We start from the raw sequence: 23,229 nt of genomic DNA, 5'->3' as shown, positions 1-23,229 counted from the left end.
TGTGGAAACAGCTGCAGCAGGATCAGCAACGGGAAGATCCACTCATGCCCCCACCAATGCCTAGATCAGCACAGCCACAGTTAGAGGAGGACTCTGAGGAGGAACCATCAGTTGCTGTCCCTGTAGGGAGACATAGGTGTGATCAGTATGCCTTTGCTTTGGCTAAGAGACAATGCATAGCACATTCACTGGCCACCTAGGGACCTAATACCATCCTCTTACTCACATACATATATTAAAATTGATGCCAGGCAACTCACACAACCTTCACCTATCCATGTATTGACTATGTACTGCTTACATCAGACAGACTTAGGCCTGAACTAAAGGTGTGCAGCTGCTGCATTTGTAAGGTAAGTCCTGAATCTAGACTGTATTCTTGCAGATTATTATGGCATATCCTTGTATCTCTTAACTTGGTACATTAAGCAAGTAAATAGTGGTGGATTTGTATAGAAATTATATTAACATGGGACTGCAGACAATTATTTTACTAAATATGTGTCCATTTGTGATTAATAGGCCTAAGGCATGAAACATTCATACAGTCACACCTCTGCAGAATACTGGTAAATCACTCAAGAGGAAGTCAGAAAGTAAGGCTGCATGCTGCAGTTTCTGACTTCAGAGTTGTTTGCGTCATAACAGTAAGTGCGCTCTGTTCCCCCATCTCCCAAAGGAGGAGTGTACCCTTGTACATGCCATAACACTAACTCAGTTTGCTACCCCCAAATCCACAGTATATGCATGTTTATGCCACAGTTAATATCCTGTCACATTTTAAGGACAATTTTATAGAATTACTTACATACTGCATGCATTAGTTAACTGATGATTCACCAGCAAACGCACACATGTAAGATGGAGAGATGTATATTTGTAACCATAATTATGACAGGTCGTGTAACTATTAACTGCTCTATGTCCAAATATAATACAGAGAATTATTTATAAAATATACAGTCCATAGTTTGATAGCAGTGTACATTCTTATGCAGTTGGCTGTGTGATGAATGACTGCAGTTTGGTGCTGGTAAGCTGTTTCTGTGGCAAAGAGAACTAAGGCAGCTATCCTGTTTGCTGAAGCTGTATTGGTGAGAGGGTTCTAATCCTGACATAAGTAGAAATATTGGATGTGTACTATCAATTGGACTTTGCTTATGTGTCCCATACTTTTAATATTAATCTTCTTTGTCTTATTTTAATTCCACATTTGCATGATGTGCTGCTTCTAGAAAACATTTTTAAGAAGGCTTATTTAGTTTGCGTGAATCACAACATTACAGAAACAAGGAAAAAACAGATAAGATGTATGTCAGACTGCCAACAACAGAAAGTGGATACATTCAATTATTTCTCCAGTCACTGGGAAATCCCGGCCTGGAGTAGAGATAGGTAATAGTAAGTCTCAGATGTTAGCAATGTGTCTCATGTTTGCGCACTGTTTACCTATGTGCAAACAGGTAAAAAGTCAAACGCACATGCATGTACACTTAGTTAACCATAGTACACATCCGATGCTTCCTGCACCATTACATTTTATATATATATATATATATATATATATATATATAAAATAAAATAAAATAAAATAAAATACAATATGTATATATATATATATATATATATATATATATATATATATATATATATATATAAAAATATATATATATATATGGTCCAAGTTACATTGCTGAAATTTCAGTTGTCCGAATTCCAAATCACCAAGACCAGAACTCCGAAAGAGTACTTCAGTGAAAGCATAGACACTGGAAGCTGTTGAAGACTGGGGGGGGGGGGGGTGAGAGGGGCACTTAGTGATCTAAAAAGTGCAATTTTTTTATAATTATTTACTACCACAACATAGGTTCACATGGGACATTTTAAGCTTAGCCAATTCCCTTTTGGTACTTGAATTAATATTTTCTGATTGGTCTTACCTATCCCATGGCTGATAATTGTATATTAGCCCTAGTGAGAAAAACTGTGGTCATACCATAGATAATTTGAGTGGACCCTTGTAAGGGATGCAGCATTTAGGAACTGCCTCTATCCATTAGTGGCATGAGGGGCAATCCTGGAGTACATTTTCTATTACCCATCCTTAGATCCAAGTTGCATTTGAATATGGACAGATGAGCTTTGTTTTATTTGTATGCATAGTCTGTTTTGCAACAGTGGTAGCCTCTGTGATATATATCCATCTCTCCATAACATTCAGTTTAGATACCTGGACTGAGTATTTCTGATGCCATTTGACTTGCTGATGTTCCGTAGGTCCATCTGTATTAAGTCAGAGGATGCCTTGTATGCCATACATGTCACCTCTAAGTACTCTGTAGGATATTGAGTATAGTAATAAATCTTTGAGGTGGTCCATGCAAGACCTATTGTTTATGACTTATATCCCTTTAGTAAGGTATCTCTGAAGGTGTTCCAATTGTTACATGGGGCTGGACAGATACATGCCAAAGTGGGCATTATACAAAATGATTGACCTAATGAGAGCTTTGTAAAGGGGGTCAACAACACTTTTAGATCTAGTCACAATCAATTTCTTTATAAGCTATACAGTATAGAAAGGCTTTCTTATGACTCTGGGTACATGTTAGTCAAAAGTTAGGTCACTGTACACACAATTTCCCAAATGCCAAACAACTGGGTCAGTTCTCAGAGGGCATTTTCATGATTTTGACACCAGTTATTATTTGGGACAGACCTTCCTGCATGATGGTTGAGTCATTTAAGGATTCAATAACTGCTCCTAGCTTGCAGTCAACTCAATGTTATCCGGCCAAAGCCCTCTGGTATTTCCTTTTACTTTAGGGATATATATGCCAAACAGAAAAAGTCTCAGCACTGAACTTGGGGGACTCCATTGGTGACTGGTCTCTTCCCCCATTTTGATCTCCTGCATCCTGTGAGCAAGTTGGCAATCCAGCTAGTGATGCAAATGTTTGCTCCTGCATGATTTATCTTTTGTATTACACCTGAGTAAAAAATTGTGTTAAAAGGCTTGGCCAGGTCAAGGTAATGTGGTAGGAACTGTTTTACCTTCATCTATTGCTTTGGTAACAGGACTAAAGCTTAAAATTTGCCCATGATTTTGAGCCTTTCACACTTTCCTCTGGGCTGTTTTCAAACACATATTTAGGGCCATGTATACATGTATGCATTCTTTAATTCACATTCCTCATTGTATTAAATGATATTCCTTGTATAATACAGCACCAGTTTTAGAATGTGTTTTACATTTGTAGTTTTGAACAGTCTTCTAGTAAGCAATGAAACAAAATGTATGAACCAATAATGGCAAGACAACCCATTTCAGAAAATGTCAACCATAAAGGGCCACTCAAATGTCTGTCATTACAATCCACCAATATCAGTAAATATGCAAAATCTCTGCAGAAGTAAGTCATCTAAATAATTCCACATTAAAGCGATCTGTAGCTACTGAAGAGGTTGCTGCTAAGAAACAACTTTATATTTCATTGTTTCATCTACAAATATAGTGGCTGTTGTCCTTGAAGAATAATTTGCCTAACTTAGATTAAAAAATGTTCTTTATATGAAGCATAGTTTACATTCATATTTATATGGACATATACATGGATATATACATCATCTAATAGAGTTTATCTCATAATATTGTATTCTATTTTATTTTATTTTTACTTCTATATATATGTATGTATATTTTTATATGTATTTTTATACATTCTCATGCCTTATGGATGATGTTTAGCACATTTAATGTAATGCATAGCCATATAAACTTAGAGCTGTTGAATAAATCTGGCTATAAAACATGACATAGTAGATGTTTTATGGCTAATATATATCTAAATGCATAAACTACTTGATTGAAGCTGCATCCAGAGTTTAATAGGATGATTAATTAATTAATTAATTGCTTTTAAGTGTTTCTAATGAATGTGTTGTTAGAGTATATATAGGAAGGAATAGTGAACTGTTTTTGTAAGATCTGAAGAAGCGTGCTTGTTGGCAGGTGAAAGCGCTTATCTTTGTGTCAAGAAGAATACATTTTATTTTTATTGCATCTCATTGTGGTGGTCCTATCTTGTTCATTATATATATATATTGCTGTTTCTTTCTTGATTTGGACCTTTGGGCCACAGTTATACCTCTTTACTACTATATCGTTTTACCTTTTTATTGGTGTTATAGTGACCGCATGACCGATATTCAGTCACTAGAATTGGATTATAATCCCATCAGAATGGATATGAACATGAAATGGAACAATATTTTTGAACAACGGAACAATCCACTCCTGAATCTGGAATTGGAACACTCGTTGATACCGCCTATTACAGGTACAGTGGATAACTTGAATGAGTTTAATAACCTCTTGAGAGAACTTGAGAATGATCTATGTAAATTACAAAGACTGATATGGCAACGCAGACATATGGAAGCTAGTATGCACTTTCATATAATCCCACATGGGATGCGAGTGCTTTGCATGTCTACATGTGGCAATAGCCATCCTGAACTCTTAAAAAGATGGCAACAACTCAATACAGAACTTGGCAATAGCTGCATGAAATTACCAATTGATTATTTTTCCTCGATAGAGAATGAACTGAACAAGAAAGTAGAGGCTTTGAACAAAGATCTACGCTTGCGTTTTAAAGGGGAAATGTTTGAGGCTAAACTAGATAACATGTATATGAACATTTCCATGTATAGTGACAGATTACAGCAGACAAAACATCATAAATTGCAACGTGACTATAAGGACTTTATTTCAAGTCATATATTTGTTTGGCCTAAGAATAATAATAACAATTCTAATAGCTATGCCAGTGCTGTTTCACAAACTATCCATACTGTTTCTGCTGATGATAACATGAGCAGTAGATCTCTAGTTGATGGTGTTGCCACCTTAAATGAAAATATTTCAACAAGTGATACTATACGTGAAGAACGTTTGCCTGACACGTCACTGAGTGGTGTTTTCGAACTAGCAACTCTTTCAACGATGGATACTCCTCCACCTAACCAGCAGGCTTTATTAAACCATGCAAGTGGCAATCTTTCGGGAGCCAGGCCCAAGAGAATATCAATGGACATAGAAGGTTTTTTACCCTACCTGATGGAAATAAGCACAGTGTCCAGAATGAGGTCCAACAGTCGAGGACATCGGAAAAGGAAATTCTCAGGTGGGAATCCAGAAACCAGACGTCATACAAGGAACTGAACTTTGTTTTTTAACTTTTCCAGTTATGAGCTAACTTCAACGGACATATCATTATTGAACAAAGGTTTGTCCTTTATTCCATCTCAAGGTAGTGATTTGAGTAGTTTACTCACAGACTTGAGAATGTCTGGGCGCTCTGTTGCGCTAAAATTGATGTTTAAAGATGATTGTCATGTTGATTCGAGTAGTGTTAATAGATTAAAATGTAAAAGTTCTTTTGTTCCTAGTTTATCAACACATATTGAAGGCTTTATTAAGATGTGCAAAAGAGATTTTTATGAGTATTTTTCTATACAGGCACATAGATGCTTGTTTTTTTTTAATTTAAGTACAGAAGAACAGGCATCTCTATCTGTTTTTCAGAAAAAATGCTGATTTATCTAAAAAACAGCAGATAAAGGTGGGGGATAGTGTTATTTACTACAAATGACTATGATGAAGCCATGTTGGAGATGTTACAAGACACTAACACATATGTTAATATTGATGATGAACATTATAAAAATATTTTGAAATTAGTATATGATGATTTATATGATCTTCTTATGTGCAGACAGGTTGATCAGGAACTATATGCCTATTTTTTAGTCGAGACCCCACTGATTCCCTATATAAAAGGGTTACCAAAGGTTCATAAGAACATTTTACTGCCCCCAATGCACCCTATTGTAGCAGGAGGGGATGGATAATGGAGACAATGTCTATATATATTGAAACCAAATTAGGGCCTTTGCAGTGGTGGTGCTGCGGTAGCGTTGTCACCTCACAGTTAGACGTTGCCCGTTCGATTCTCAGTTAGAGTGTCTTCTGTGTGGCAATATGCGTGATTGGGCGTTCCTTCATTGAAGGTTGCGCGTTAGGCCCGGCAAGCCAGCACGTCAAAATCTACTGCCAATCATTACTGGACTGGAGTTCCGCTGTGGCGACCCCAACCGGGAAAAGCCAAAAGAAACAAACAAAGTGAGGAATATTTTTACCATTTTAAAAGATACTTATCAGCTATTAGAGGAATTAGATCGTGTTTCTGAACAGTTACTACCAACAGGCTGTCTATTGATCACCTTAGATGTTAAGAGCCTGTTTACATCCATCCCTAATGAATATGGAATGGAAGCCATTAGGGATATTATGAAGTAAATTAGTACATTCAACAATAATGAACAGTTGTTGATTTGTACACTACTAGACACTGGCCGGGATTCACTAATCCTCCGTGTAAGACGAAATAAGTCTTACTTGGAAACCGCAGCCTAAGAGTATGACGTCAGCGCGTCATGCATATTCATGAGGGCGCGCTGACTCAACTCTAAGTCTAATACGGAGCATGCACAAGTGCAGGGGGCATGTCAGACTGGCGAGCAGTCCAAATATCCACGCCCCTGCAAGTGCCTAAACTGCAAATGTCAACTGAAATGAGCGAGTCTGCTCAAATGTCTACATACCCAACACTACACTCCCCCACATTCTAAATCCCTGTACAAGTTTAAAATGTAAAGCTTTCCTTTTGTTTTTTTTATTATTCCCAATATAGCTGCCCGTATTTGCTCGTGTATGCGTGGGTTTGCCCATTGCTTAGCTACAGTTAGCAATGTAGACATCAAAGAGGATAATAAACTACTTATATGCAAGTTAAGCCAAATAGCAATAGCATAGTGGTAGAGCCTTCCCAGTTCGAGTCCCACCACTCCCCTTTCCATTTTCTGTAGGAAATCTGTGCATAAAAATAATTCCTGACATTTACCTTTTAAATTTTAGTAAAATGCATTGAAATGGCCTATGTGGTAGTGAACAATATTTTATATAAATATAAGAAGGTGGAATGGTCATGCATACTGATAAATGCATAAGTAACGTATCTTAAGCAATGTGAAGCACTGCTAAGCAAAATTTACTAGTATTAAGCACAGTTAAGTATAATTGCTTATAGCTTAGCACTGCTTTAGCTAGTGCAATGGCTTTGTGCGGAGCTAAACATCGTACCAACTAGCGCAAACAAAACATGTTTGCGCAGAGCTGCGCACCGCGCTAACTAGTGCAACATCGGGCAACGTCGAGCAACGTTGGGCAAAGTTGAGCAAAGTTGGCTAAACATAGCCACACCTCCTAGCCGGTCTGGCCAGTAATAAAATAAAAAGCAATGACAGGCCTCGAACCTGGGATACTGTGCAACATAATCACAGTACTAAACCACTAAGCTATGACAGCTTTACATATGGATGCATTTCCAACACTCATATATATCAATGGAAGTTTACCCATTGCTAAGCAGGTTTGCTTTTAGCTGAGATTTTTCAAAACTGGCCAATCACAAATAAGTGTGGGAAATGAGTCATATTTAAGCTCCATAGGCGGGAATAATTGCCATAACTGGTTGTACCTCCCATCTGCAGACAGTATGGACGGTGTTGGAGATGGCTCTCATTTTCAAGTGCAACGGTGGGGCATTGAGGAGTCAAAAGTAATGGTTTGGCTCCTCATCCATCATCGTGATGCAAGACTCCTGCAGGGCCAGTTTCAAGGCACTGAGTACAAAGCAGAAGCCTGGAACCATCTAGCACATGATCTCACCAGTGCCACAGGCATCCCTCGGACTGGTGAGCAGGTCAGATACCACTACTCAGACCTGAAGAGATGCAAGGAGGACCGACTGAACCAGTGGATACAGGAGGCCCGTGAAATGGAAAATGCCCCACTACTGAGTATGTAGCCATGGAATGAAGTATGTAAGAATTGCTATTGTAGTCTATATTATGGATAGGTATGTCTCAATATCCCTTCATTTACTTCACAGCTGCAGGATAGGCTGCTAAGGCTGTGCCACCAGGCAGGTTAGTAATTATTCTGCATGTGTTGTCATATAAAAGAAGTGAGAGAGCCTAAAAAGGAGTGTTGTAGCCCATTAATAAAGGTATAATAAGTCATGAATAACTTCTCTGCATGTACTGTTATATAAAATAAGTGAGACTGAGTGAAAAGGTGTTGTAACCCATTAATAAAGGTATAATATGTCTTGAATAAAAGTCCTCTGCATGCACTGATATATCAAATAAATGAGAGAGCCACTAGAAAAGTGTGTAATGTAATTAATAAAGGTATAATTCCTGGAGTGTGTCCGTGTCACTTTCTTCGATATGTTGTTGTACCCTTGCATTATAGAAATAGTACTGTTGTATTAAGCGCAGTCAACTCACACATGGGCAGGCCCATATAAAGTGGATGAAGGGAGTGCCAATATGTTAAGCATATATACAGTCCTCAACTGTCAGTTCATGGCCGACATGTACAAGTTAATCTGGCACATGAGTAGCTTGTTATTGTGTTCCCCAGAAATGTCAGTGTGCTGCTAGAAATGTAGGGGGCTGTTAAAATATACCTGATAATGTCACCTGAACACATCCAGATATGTAGATATATAAATATAAATGAAATATATAAATATGTAGCAGTAACATCTGCATCCTGGACAGTTTGTATGTCAGATACAGGTCAGGTATATCAAGAACTAGCAAAACCCATTTCACAATTTAACGGACATTGCCTAGTGTAATAATACATGTAGGGAATATATAACTGCAGTCAATAGGAATGTAGTGTAAACTATAAGTATTTATAAGCTGTTAATGCAGGTATCATTTTACACCCTACTGTATGTGCATAAACAATGCAATTCCACACCTCAATGGGTATGTCTAATCTCATAACATTTGTTGGGACACATGTCCTATTGGTTTATAAATATCTGCATTTACTTTGATGCATGTGCCCTGTTCACATATCACAATCTTGGTGGCCTGTTGCCACCAATCAATCCTGCATGCTGTTGGAATGTCCACTGTTGTTCTATATATGCATGTGTTATGCTTGCTGTTCAACTTTGGTGTGTTGGGTTAATGGGAATACTACTGTGTGCTGTTACAACTAAATTGGAATGCTGTTGGCTATTACTAACTCATATTGTCATTAAATCCTCCTAAACATAGAACGTATGGGAAGGCGGGTCCCAGCGGACCCACCTGTCCCACCTCAGCTGGCGATGGCACCTGGTACCAGCAGGTCCAGTGCCCAGCCTGGGACCTCCTCCTCCATTGGTCCTTTGCCACCTTTGGATGGAAGCACTGCAGGGGATGGGGCTCATCCCCCCATGCAAGCGTGGCCGGAGGAAGGCCATCTATCACCCTCTGAATGGTTCGGGCTGTGGTGCATAGGGAGATCGAGCGTTCAGTCGCTGATCCTCTATGCCAGCTCAAGGCAAGAGTGACGTGACTCACAGGTGAGCCTGCCCCTCCTACGCAGCCCCCAGCACAGCCACCCTCTGGGCTGTGAAATTACAGTGGTGACTGCCCATGGGTGGGGATCTCAGTTCCACTGTTGCCATCTGTGGGCTCATGGGCTTGCGAATTCCAAACATCCTTCCCCGTCAATGGTGTTCACCCACCCCATGTGTCATATTCCACCCCTCTATGCATCTTGTTTGTCTTGTCTGTTTACCTCCCCAACCTACCTCCCAAAATATACCTACTTCCCCTACCCCACATTCCACTCTCACCTGAAAAAAAAATGGGCAATCTGCTCCCACAAAAAAATTACGCCACATGCATAACTGCCCATTTTGCACACATGTCCGCTGGACACATAAACTGAAATTTAATTGGCAGTACAACATACTTCGTTGTCCTCACTCCTCTCTCAGGGGTGGAAGGTTTCAAATTTCCCTCCAAATTACTAGTATATGCACAGCTGTTGCTGTTAAAGAATTGGGCATTTATGGACCTTCCCTACACCCGTCCTGCACATCCCTAGCTGTTTTCCCTACTGTTTTTCCCTTTTTGTGCCCCTTTTTCACCACTGTCCTATCTCCCCATTTTCTTTTCTTTCAAAGAAATGAGCGTGGGGGTTGGCGCGAGTAAGCACTTTTAAGCAGTAGTTAGTGGGTTTGCGTGAGTGTGCACTTGTGTGGCTTAGCTAAGTATTGCTAAGCATCGTGCAAACCTGCGCAAACCCGCTTACAACTGCTTAAACGTGCCTTAGTCACTCTGCATGTGAGGGGCCTTGTTCTGCTCAGCAGCAAAATAAAACACCACTGTCAGTCTCGAACCCCAGACCTTGGACACACTAGACTGCATGAAGTCCCACTAAGCCACAGTAGATATATTGCTGGTTGTTGCTGAAATATATATATCATGCATCAGAATGAGTGAATGCAAAGGAAAGATAGGAATGCCATAACACAAAACCTGTTCTGTGGAACTTTACCAGCAGTTGTTGTGGAATTGCATTACATGATTGTGATAACAGAACCAGCCATTTTAGCAGTAAATAATGTTACAGCAGCACTTTACAACCCCCACACAGTATCACAGCAGGACAACCCCCACCCAAATGTACAAAATGCCTGTGTGTTCAAGGTCCAGCAAGGATGTAGGTAAGCATACTCAGTACTGGAACTGCCCAGTTTTCATGAGCATCCTGTGCTAATGTCAACAAAAAAAAAACACAAACTGTGCAGAAGTGAGTACATTAATATCCACAGTATAGCAGTTCACATACAGTTCATGTGCCAAATGAAAACATCTCAATAACTACGTATGTATGGCAGCTAATTGTATAAGTAGAAAAGAAACTACATGCTCCCATGTATCTAGTGTTAGCATTTGTAGGGGTGAGTACAATTCTACACTGACAACTGTGTACTGGAATTGGCAACATTCAGCTCTGAGTACAACATTCAAATCACTGGCTACACCCCTAGCATCAGATACAAGAAGTATGCCAACCTTCTGACTTACACAACGGTGTCCACAGCAAACAAGCATGGTCCCCACTTTGGAAAGCTGAAAGGGCTATTCCTACCTGACTTAGCAATTTATAGCATTTGGTTGCTATGACAGTGAGTACTGCAAGTACCACACAGCAGGCTGCATGCAATTGCCAAATGGTGGCCAACAATTGGTGCAGAGACCATCACATGCACATGTGCAGACACCTATAAAAGCAGGCTGTACTTGCTGTCCACAAATGCAATCATTTCATTGCAGATACGGAGAGAGAGAGAGAGAGAGAGAGAGACACACACACAGAGCGACACAGACCACAGCAACAGGAAACAAAAAAGATATAAAAGAAAATATATTGAAAAATATATATATATATTGAAAAAAAAATATTGAAAAAAAAATAATATATTGAAAAATATATATATATTGAAAAAAATTATATTAAAAAAAATAATATATTGAAAAAATATATATTGAAATTAAATAAATAAATAAATATATTGAAAAAAATAATATATAAAAAAATGTACAAAACACACGGAACTGACTACTACAAAGAAAGGTTCGTAACAGATATGTATTTACTGGCATGTAGTAGATGTTTTTGAAGAGTACTCTACATAGTTTGAATCATCCATATGTGGCAGCAGTACGTATCTATGCACAGATGCCCTGCATAACTACTGCCATGGAGAAATCAGTGTGTAGCTGTGTGTAGTGGGATATGACTGTGACATATGTAGTTCAGAATTAAATGTCAAACATCTGATCCATGTTATCTGTGTTCTGTACAGTAGTGTGTACAATGTCTGTTTGGGGGAGTAGCGCATACAGTTATATAAACATGGATGTGACAGAGTAACAAATGCATGATAGTCATATTAAAGTGTAGCTTGGCATTGGCAACAGCTGTACCAGGCTAGTATGCTAAGCTAGCATTTGCAGCTATATATACACCCTCTAATATTACTGTGTACTCACATGTGACACCTGTTCATGTTGCAGCAAGGCCCAACAGGTCAGCCATGAGGTACACAGACTTACAACAGTGTGGCCCTTGTGTGTGTATGGCACACACATACGGAGACCTCTGTCTGTCAGATATTTTAGCATCTGTACATGTGCATAGAGCAAGGGACATACTGCAACTGTTTGTGAAAGGTAGACATATATATGTTGTTGAAGGTTGTTATGTGCATATTTCTATGTAGGTTGTAGTGTGTGGCAAAACAGACAGCATACAGTGCTGGTATATGACATGTGGTGGTTAAACACTGTGGGTATGATTCGTCAGGTTAGCAGTGTTGCAGCCAGTGAGGCCTGCTAAAGCTACATGGGCTGAGAACACCTTCAATGCATTCCACACAACACTGTGCAATATTATGACATAACTGTATACCTCACAACCTTCGCATACTTGATATTCCCACCATAAAAGGTGGACTGTATATGTGCCTATATGTATATCTATATGTACACCAATGGATGTTTATATGTATGTATGTATAGATATATATCTATATATATCTGGAGCATTTCTCCCCGGGCCTCCGCTGAAAACAGGCTCTGTGGAACCTAGTTGGAAATTCCCGGTCAACAAATATTAAATAAATAAAATAAAAATAATAATATATATATATATATATATATATATATATATATATATATATATATATATATATATATATATATATATATATATATATATATATATATATATATATATATATATATATATATATATATATATATATATATATATATATATATATATATATATATATATATATATATATATATATATATATATATATATATATATATATATATATATATATATATATATATATATATATATATATATATATATATATATATATATATATATATATATATATATATATATACAGAGAGAGAGAGACAGGGTCATATTATAGAGTACAATGCCCCATGTGGTATATACCTCACAAGACATCTACAGCAACTGGAAAGGACACAGACATACCTCACAAAGAGTAATACCGGCCTCAAACAGATGCCCTATGCAGACCGTCTCACAAAACCACAGCTAGACTGTGTCACATACCGCCTACCCAGCGGTGACCTCTGCCTAATATACAAAGCTATGTCAAACCCAGAGCTGTTGGACATGCTCCACGTAAACGGATCACAATTCCTATGAGCTACACGCTCTAGGGACCTAAACTTTGTCACCTCAATAAACAGCACATGCTGGAGGGATATAGTCCTAACTCATAGACATGCCATACTCTGGAACAAACCACCTATCAATAGCAAACAAAGCTCCTAATTAGCAGTCGTCATATATAATCCTGATGATTGTATGGGAGATAGGAAATACACCCTGGGAATCACCTCTCTGGCTCTGCTTGACAGGGCCACGTGAAATGAAATTACTTGTGTGTCAAAGGCCAGGGTAGCATATGGCTAGACATCTATAGGCCCTAGGGCCAATAGCCTATAACCTACCTATGAACCGATACACACCCACATGTACTTGTTGCAATAATTGCTATGTGAGGTTGACTGAGTGTGATGGTGAATGTGTTGGTGAATGTGTCAGAGTTCTGTATCTGTGTGATAGCTAAGTGGGAAACTGTTACTGTCATGGTATTATGTGTCCTTGCTGTGATCCCAGCAAAAGATGTGTATGCTATTGCTAGGCAGAAAAATCACTATGCCATACGGTCTGACGTAGTCCGTTGGTGTTGACTGGGGTGTCCCAGTGTAGGCTAAGCAGTACATGTATGCTTATTGAGTGTTACTGCTGGTGAATCCAACCCCTTTATGAACTGTAGTACTACCTGAAGCTGTATGCCTAAACAGCATAGTATGGTGTATGTCCACATTTCTTGGAACCACTGTTTTGTGTGTTCCCCGAAGTCATCACAGATGACATACCTCAGGCATAAGGTTTTGTAACTACTGACACACAGTACTGTATGGTACACAGGTAAAGGTCATGTGGGTTGCCATTCCTTTGTGTCTGGTATGTATGTCTGATGTGTGTGTGTGTATGCCTGTACCATGGCCTTGGTCATATGTGTGTTATAGGACATAGGTGCGTATCTAGCAACATGTATAGTCTAGTACAGCAGTATGCCACCTATATTAACGAATGTGCACATGTTAGGCAGGGGTTTGCCATCAATGACTAGTGTGGTATACTGGTAATATTGTAACTGCACTTTACAATCATTGCAATGGATTACATGTTACATTATGCATTAGCTTGATATATACCCCCTGTGGCTAGGTGGTGCATTGTGTCGCATACAGTGTGCCATCTACTGTTGTATAGTCTTACATACTGGTTTATCTTTGTTGCTGTGCAAAACATGGTTTGATATATAGAGTGCACCAGGCACTGTCAGGCAGTTGTGGGTTGAGCACTGATATGTGGTATTGAAAGCTTGTATCCTCTGACAGCCAATAGGTTGCTATATATGGCAGTTAATTGATATCTGTACTTTAGAATGTTAAGTGTACCACATGACTTGCTCACACATATTGTTTCATTGGCTTCCAAGGTCATGGCCCACCATCGTAATCCATCATATAGCCCAGCAGAGGAGGAACTGATTACAGCCACCTTGGTTCAGCACTACGCCCTGCTGTTCTCAAGAACCAGCCAGGACCAGCATGAGTGGACTGCACTGTAGCAAGATCTTGTCCATAGGGTAAATGACATAGGCATGCATAACCGGACATATGAGCAGGTACGCCGTCACTGCAGTGATTTAATTAGACATGTCCGGCAGCGTGCATCTGATATCCGTAGACAACAGCTTGCCACAGGTGGAGAAGTAGCCATCCATACCCCCCTCACCAGAGTGGAGGAGCTGCTCCTGAGCCAGGTGGCTCCTGGCCAACAATAACAACAACAACTAACATATATCATCATGGAGGCTGGAGCCACCCAGCAAGTTGACACGGAGTGTGCTGGTAACATGGCATAGCTGTACACTACTGTTACCTCTATTGGTAGATCATGCTTATGTGAGATGTGTACTGTGTAGTTAGAAGATGTGGTGCCTAGTGTTGTGCAATAATAATAATTAGGAATATAATCTGCAGGCCTGTGACTGTCAACCATTGTACTATGTAAGATTGCAAAAACACAGTAGCAATGCCACAGTTGCTGCCACTGACAAACTGTCTCCTATCCTTGTAGGTCCCTCTGGTGTGACAGCAAGGCAGCAGACCCATGCTGGTGAGTGTGTTCTACATTTAATATTGCTAATTAAATGTGCATGTCATAGGTGAGGTGTAGGCCATGTACATGCCACACACCTGCGCATAATGCATGCTGTGCATGTTTGCTGTGAGACTATGCACATCTCAGTAACATGAGTAGCTGCCTCAAACACATGCAATACACAGAGCATCCCACACAATTGTGGCAACACTATAGTGGACATTGCATAGGCAGAGATGATATACATGCACACAACATACACAACTGTGTCATACGCAGTACACGTTAACATGCTACACATGGCGTATTCAGACACCCGCTGTAAGGTCACACTCCAGTATCCCAAATGCCATCCACACAGCACACATAATATACTTGAGGGGTAGAGGCCTCTCATGTGGCTGTGCGACACTCTTCAACACATAACACATTCATGTTAGGCAATGCCCCCTATTTGGCACCTTACAAACCCATGTAACAACTGGCTGTGAAATGGTGAATGTAGCCATGGCACTGCAGTTCAGGTACAGTATGCTATGTGCCGGTCTGGCACACACTACTAGCCTTTAGTGACCACATGATGCTGCATGATGATGGTTCATGGTACTACACCCATCCAGTTACAGTGGCCACAGTACTACACATATCATTAATTGCTATGCACCTCAATGTTGTGTGTGCACAAACATATGCACCTATACACGATATGCATAGCAATCACCATTTGTACAAAGTGACACACATATGTCTTGTAATGCTATTGAGTGTATAGATCACATGACACACATTGTGTATGTGTGATGTTTAATGTTGCAGTTGTGTTGTAGCATGCCATGTCATGGCTGGCACTGGCATGTCCACAATATGTCCTACACTTACCATAACCACTGTACAATGGCTATGTTTAGCAATGGTATTCCATCAGGTATACATGCACCACTCATCCTGTGTGTATACATAGCATGCATGTGCTAAACCTGTGTCCACAATTATCTGCTAAAGACACAGACGCTCTAATCATAAATGGATATCTATGTGACACACAGATACACATCCAGCCATGGTATGTATACCTGTGAGTGATGGTGCACAGGACATTGCAGAGCTTTTAATACTTGCACAGCAATGTTGTGTCCATGTACACATTGCTTTCCAGGGTGAGGCCAATCACTGAACAAAAACACACATGCATCAAAGCCATGTATACTGTTATTAGCAAGGGCTGTCTATACTCACACTGCATGCTGTTGAGCAACACACGTCCTGCATGCTGACACATTTGATATAAATGTTTGGCTTGTGATACTGTACCCCACCATCACACGCTATTGAGTATGTTCTGGATTGCTGGTGGTGTGTGTGTGTGTGTGTGTGTGTGTGTGTGTGTGTGTGTGTGTGTGTGTGTGTGTGTGTGTGTGTCTGTTTTAGTGAGGAGTGTATTTGTGTGCATGTGTTCATGTGTGCATGTGTGCATGTGTTCATGTGTTCATGTGTTTATGTGTGCATGTGTTCATGTGTTCATGTGTGCATGTGTGCATGTGTGCCGACATCATGTACAGATCGTAAAGTGTGCTTCCTGTCTTCCTCTCACAGGTGCTGAGTTTGGGCTGGTTCACTGCAGCAGGGAAACTGATGTCACTGAGCATAATAGTGATAATGAGGATAGGTTTGTTGAGGCACAGGCATGTTTGCCAGGGTCTGTCATTGGGCCACCAATCAACAGTACACAAGTGTCCACCCCATCCATACACACAGTCTTACTGCTAATACATCCATCACCATTGCCCTAAGCTGAGGGACAGTGTACAACTGGCATTGTCCAGGACAGTGTGGTATCTATGGCACATGCATCCCGACACAGCAGCCATACCCAGATGTCTAGAAGGGTACCACATAGGCAGATGTCCAGGGGTTCCCATCAGAGCACTGCTGCTCATCATGCCACTGGCAGACATGCCACAGGTCTTACAACCTCATGCATGTTCCAGGCTGTCATGGAGGCACAGGCATGTATGGAACGGTACACCAGACAGGGACTAAGGGCATAGCGGGCATATAACACTGCCGTCATTGACAGTATCCATGACCTAGTAGGTGCCATCCATTATTACACTGAGGTCACTGATAGATGTTGGGGTGAGACATTAGATGTCCTCCGCAATGTCATGTCCATGTGTGAGGACAGTGCGGGATGGCTGAGTTGTCGACGTGGATGTATGCCAGCAACATCAGCAGCTGGCAGTCACAGTAAATGTCCCTCAAGTCACAGTCGCTCCCGTAGTGCCAGTACCAGCCCCACTAATGTTGGGGGTGGGCTGTCTATAGACCGTCCTAGAAGATCACATGCATGTGGCTCTGGGCAGTCCCAGCAGAGACCTGGGTCCAGTGTACATCCATCTACCTCTGTGGATAGTACCCAGTCAGGCTTAGTACCTGATAGTGTCAGTAGCACCCCTGCCAGGCACAGGTACCATATCCGTGGCCAGAGATGGTGATCTGTAAAGCCTGGCAAGTACAGTCTGTGGCTGTCCCACAAATACCCATATATGGCAGCCACATGGTGGAACTGTGTGCATGCAGACACACACACACATAAACAAGACACCTAGGGCTAACACATACCTGCACACATTACATCAACATTGGCCCATAGCAGTACTCTTGGCCCTCACACACACACACACACACACACACACACACACACACACACACACACACACACACACACACACACATCGATTGTATGGCTCACTGTAGGCCTCTGGCAAACCAACAACACACCCTGTGCATATGATGAAACCTGTGCCACCTCCTGTCATCTGTAACATCGATGCAGGAACAGGCTACCATGGTGCTGATGCACAGGGTGACTTTATAGCAGTATAGCAATGTTAGCATGTTGTCAGCAGTAGAGTGTAATGATATGCTTGAAGGTGTAGCTGAGCAGGCATGATGCATTTAAGCTATGATTGTCAATGTAGTAATGTTTACACCAGGGTTAGTTCCAATAGTGTATTGTCCACCCATGTGCCACTTGGCTGATGTGTGTAGTATTGGCAGCATGTGTTAGAGAGTGGACAGTATTTGTGGGATGTGTGTGGCACAGATTTGCAGGTGTACATTTGTGAACATGGTGGAGGTGCACTGTCTGCATGTATGTGCATAGTGGACACATGGGCAGGGTGACATGCCCTGTATTACACAGTAACACTCCATAGTTTCTATTGGTGGCCAGTATGCATTATACTATACACATTTCGGAACTTGATTAAACATGTGTGTATGACATGGTTTGACACTGTGCTGTGGGTGATACTGGAACTATCTGTCATTGTTTTGCATTCTGGTAGTATACATAACTTCAACAGCCTGACCATAACCAATCGTTAGATGATGTCTTGACAACTGACACAGATGTAGGACACACAGTAACATTTGGATTCTTCAGGTACTATACTATGCCAGTAACCAGTGGAATTCACCTGCACCCATTACTGAGACCACTCCTGTTTGGCATACAGCTCTCTTAGGTACAAGCAATCACAGTAGGGATATGTCCGTCCACGTCTGGTAATGCATACTGTGGCCTATAATGCATTCTCCAGATGACACACACATCCTCCACAAGGGTATCACACAGACAGATTCCTGTTGTCAAACCCATGCTGTAAAGCTATAAGCCAACCAAAGCATAGTCATCCACCTTTACGGAACATAGTACACCCACAGTACCACATAGGTAGTAGCCATCAACATTTAGAACAGGTACCAATGTGTACATGCAACCAAGTGGTACGTCATCTCTCCTTTGATAATCACATTTCCAAAGGTATTTTTAAATCCTTTGGTGGATCACATAAGCAATAAGGGGTCTGCATGCATATCTACAATGGTTGTTGTACACCTATAATGAAGCCATCATTGACAGACTTTGCTGCGTTTGAACAGGTCTGACATATACCTCGGCCATAAACCCTCACTCACACAAATCAATAGAAACTGTAATGAGTGTGTGTGACACGGATGACCTAGGCCAGGGATCACTGCAGTGGCTGGCCTTGTTACAAGCATACAGATGTGACCTAAAGTCTGAAAAGCAGCAGCACAGTCTGGAAAAGATGACAGCTGTGTTCTTGGAGAAAGCAGGGTTCCCATACATGCAATAATTGAGGTCACATGTACGTATATGTATTTGCCACACAGCTAACTCACATGTGCAATGCACATACTGTTGTCATACTGATATGTCATACAGTAGTAAAAGCAAAACCCACAACACATTGACAAACAGTGTCCCACACATAGAGCACACCCACACAATCACCAAGTGCAGGATTCAAGCCCCTATCTAACGACTTCATGATACTAGAGGAGCATGCTATACGTAACATGCTATACACATTACTGTGAGTTCTTTTCTCCACAGGTATATTTGTAGGATGGTGACATCATCAGACCTGACAAAGATTAGTACACTTTTAAGGTGTTTTACTACTCTCCAAAAAGGTTGCTCCTGTCCAAGGAGATTACACACACACATCAAGTGCAGGATTCAAACCCCTATCTAACTGGTCAGTGATACTACATGATTACGCATTTACACAATGTGCTATACACATTACTGTGTGCTCTTTTTTCCACAGGTATATTTGTAGGATGGTGACATCATCAGACCTGACAAAGAGTAGTATACCACTTTTAAGGTGTTTGAGTACTCTCCAAAAAGATTGTTCCTCTCCAAGGAGATAACACACACTTAAGTGCAGGATTCAACCCCCTACCTAACTGGTTTGTGATACTACAGGAGTACGCATTTACATGACACACTATACACATTACTGTGAGTTCTCTTTTCCACAGGTATATTTGTAGGATGGTGACATCATCAGACCTGACAAAGATTAGTATATCACTTTTAAGGTGTTTGAGTACTCTCCAAAAAGGTTGCTCTACTCCAAGGAGATCACACATAAACAGACACACAGACTTGTCAAGTGCAGGATTCAAACCCCTACCTAACTGACTTATGATACTACAGGAGTACGCATTTACACAACACGACATGCACATTACTGCAACTTCTCTTTTCCACAGGTATATTTGTAGGATGGTGACATCATCAGACCTGACAAAGATTAGTATACCACTTTAAAGGTGTTTGAGTACTCTCCAAAAAGGTTGCTTTTCTCCAAGGAGATCACACACAAACAGACACACACACACTTGTCAAGTGCAGGATTCAAACCCATACCTAAATGGTTTATAATACTACAGATGTAAGCATTTACACAAAGCACTATGCACATTACTGTAAGTTCGATTTTTCCACAGGTATATTTGTAGGATGGTGACATCATCAGACTAGACAAAGGGGGTTACATTAGGTGACACTGGGTGGGCTTCATAGAAGGAATGTCTAAACACTTTGGCCATGTGATCATCAAAGGAGAGTTTACTATCTAACTGTGTCCCCAGGGCCTTCATGACATTCTCCGTACATACTGGAGTACCACCTATGTGGTAATTTGTTTGCACTTTGTTTATGACTATGCATTCTTTGGCATTTCTGCTTGGGGCATTGTTTTGACACCAGGTATCTGTCTCTGTAAGCCCCTTCTGGAGGATGTGTGTGTCAGCCATAGAGTCAATTATGGACCACAGTTAGCAGTCATCTGCAAACCTGTTCAGCCATACTCCTCCCGTGCTTGCCTGTACCTGTGAGCAGTGTCTACTGAACAGGTGGGGTCCCAGGACCAAGACCTGTGGGATGCCATTTGTGACTGGCTTAGAGTCGGACATGGCACCCGCAACTCCGAACATGTCTGTTTGATCTGTGAGCCACTTGGCCACCCATCCTGTGAGATAGCTGTTAATGTTCAAGCTGGTAAGTGTGTCCATGATGACAGAGAGGGGAATGGTGCAAAAAGTCCCTAGTGAGGTCCAGGTGGGCTGTGTGGACTACTTTCACCTCCATCTATGTCCTTGATAACTGTTTGAAATAAGTCAACTATGTTTAGGAGGCAGGATATGCCTTTAACAAGGCGAGGTTGTGTAGAGTCCAGTGTCTGGAGGTCCCCAATGTCTATGTTTATGGGTTCCATGACAATTTGCTCAATAGCTTTGTAGACCAGGCTGAGTAGACATATAGGGCAATGGTTTCCAGGTTCTGTTGTGGCACCCCCTTTGTGGAGCTGGATGACTGTTAGTGTATGCCATTCTTTGGGTACATAGCCTGTGGTACGATTGAGTCTGGGCAGTGAATGTAGGTGAGGGTGTAGTTCCTTTTGGGCCTAGTGTAAGACACAGCCTGGTACACCATCAAGTCCCATTGGTGCTGTGTTCTTGGATTTGGAGAGGGCTGTCTTTACCTGCATGTCCATGAAGTCTGGGGCTCTGCATCCTTCTGTGATGGACACAGGCCCTTTTGGGGGTGATGGGGGAAGTTTACACTGAACTTGTCCCCCAGGATGTGGGCAATGAAAGTTGGTTCAGTGCATTTCTTGCCATTTGTCAGTAGCTGACAGCATATTTGGAAGTTGACACCTACATGTCTGGTATAGCTACCGCAGGCTTTGTGGTTGTTATTCTTACATTCCTTGGCAATTTGTCTTTAGAAACTGTCCTTGAATTATTTTATGAGCGATCATTGTTTCTTCCTAATAATGATCAGTGATGCCTTTCCTTTAGTGAAGTTGGCTCTATCAGGAATTAGTTTCTTTCTTCTGTTGTCTAGCTTATCTATGGGCAACAACCACCAGATTGTTTTCTTATTTTTGAAGGAGTGCATCTTGGTTTTATTTGTGATGTCTCGATCCATGCATCCCTGTAGATGCTCATAGGATGCACTTGTAAATGATTCGGCAGATTGTATACCATTATCCTATAGCAAGAGGGCTTTGGAACTTTCCACTTTGGTCTTGGGACGTGTGCAGTTTACTTTTGAAAATGTCTTCACAATGGTTTCATTGATTGGGGGGGGGGGGGCAGGATGTGGATGTCCAGTGTGATTACTTTATGATCCGATATTACCAGCGAGGGTTTTATCTCTGTTGTGGAACACTGGTACCCCATGTTGGTGATGATCATGTCCAGTATGGTGTCACCTCTAGTGGGCATGGTGACCAGCTGTTCCAGGGTGTTAGAGTTTTGAAACTGTAGGAAACATTGAACAACAGACGTTGTACATGAGTAATTCTCCCACTCAATGTTTGGGTAGTTGTAATCACCTCATATAATGGTGTTTGATAGGACCTTTATATTTTCCACTGTTCTCAGGAATACTGAGTGAGGTTCCTGTGACAAGGTAGGTGATCTGTAGCAGGCTACAATCTGATGAGCAGCTTTGCCCAATGTTAGTTGCACTTGCATGATCTCCAAGCCCTCATGCTGTGCCACTAACCTGAAGGTGTGGGTATCCATAAGGTAAATGGGTACAGCCCTTACTTTTGTATTTCACTCGTGATTTTGGGTCTGAAGGTCAGAGGGATTGTGAGTGTTTTACGTGGAGCATGTCCAACAGCTCTGCATTTGACATAGCTTTGTATGTTAGGCAGTGAACACATCTGAGTAGGCGATATGCAAGGGAGTACAGATGGAGCATTTTGAGATGGTCTGTGTATGGCATGTATTTCAGACCGCTAATGCTCTTTGTGAGGTATTTCTGCAGGCTTTCCAGTTGTTGTAGTAGTCTTGTGAGGTTTATAGCAAAAGTGGCGTTGTACTCTATTATAGTTCTAGTGAGTGATGAGTAGTGGGGTACAATGTCCTCTTCTATTCTGCATGAGACACATTTTGTGATGAGGTCTGCCACATAGCAGGGTTTCCTGACTACTGTGGGGATGTGATTATCACAGTTGTGTCCAGTGTCCACCTGTGACCCAAGGTCTCTTGTCACACTTTCAGTGTTAAGTATACTACCGCCTATGTTGTAGTTCTTGGCTACAGAGTTTTTAACAAAGGGGATGACAATGCACCTTTTGGCATTGAGCTAGAGCCCATGGCTTTGACAA

The sequence above is a fragment of the Protopterus annectens genome, chromosome 12.part0 (genome assembly GCF_019279795.1).
Source record: "Protopterus annectens isolate FY-2018-M chromosome 12.part0, PAN1.0, whole genome shotgun sequence".
Classification (NCBI taxonomy): domain Eukaryota; kingdom Metazoa; phylum Chordata; order Ceratodontiformes; family Protopteridae; genus Protopterus; species Protopterus annectens.
The sequence above is the reverse complement of the archived record's forward strand: the minus strand, read 5'-3'. Positions refer to the sequence as shown.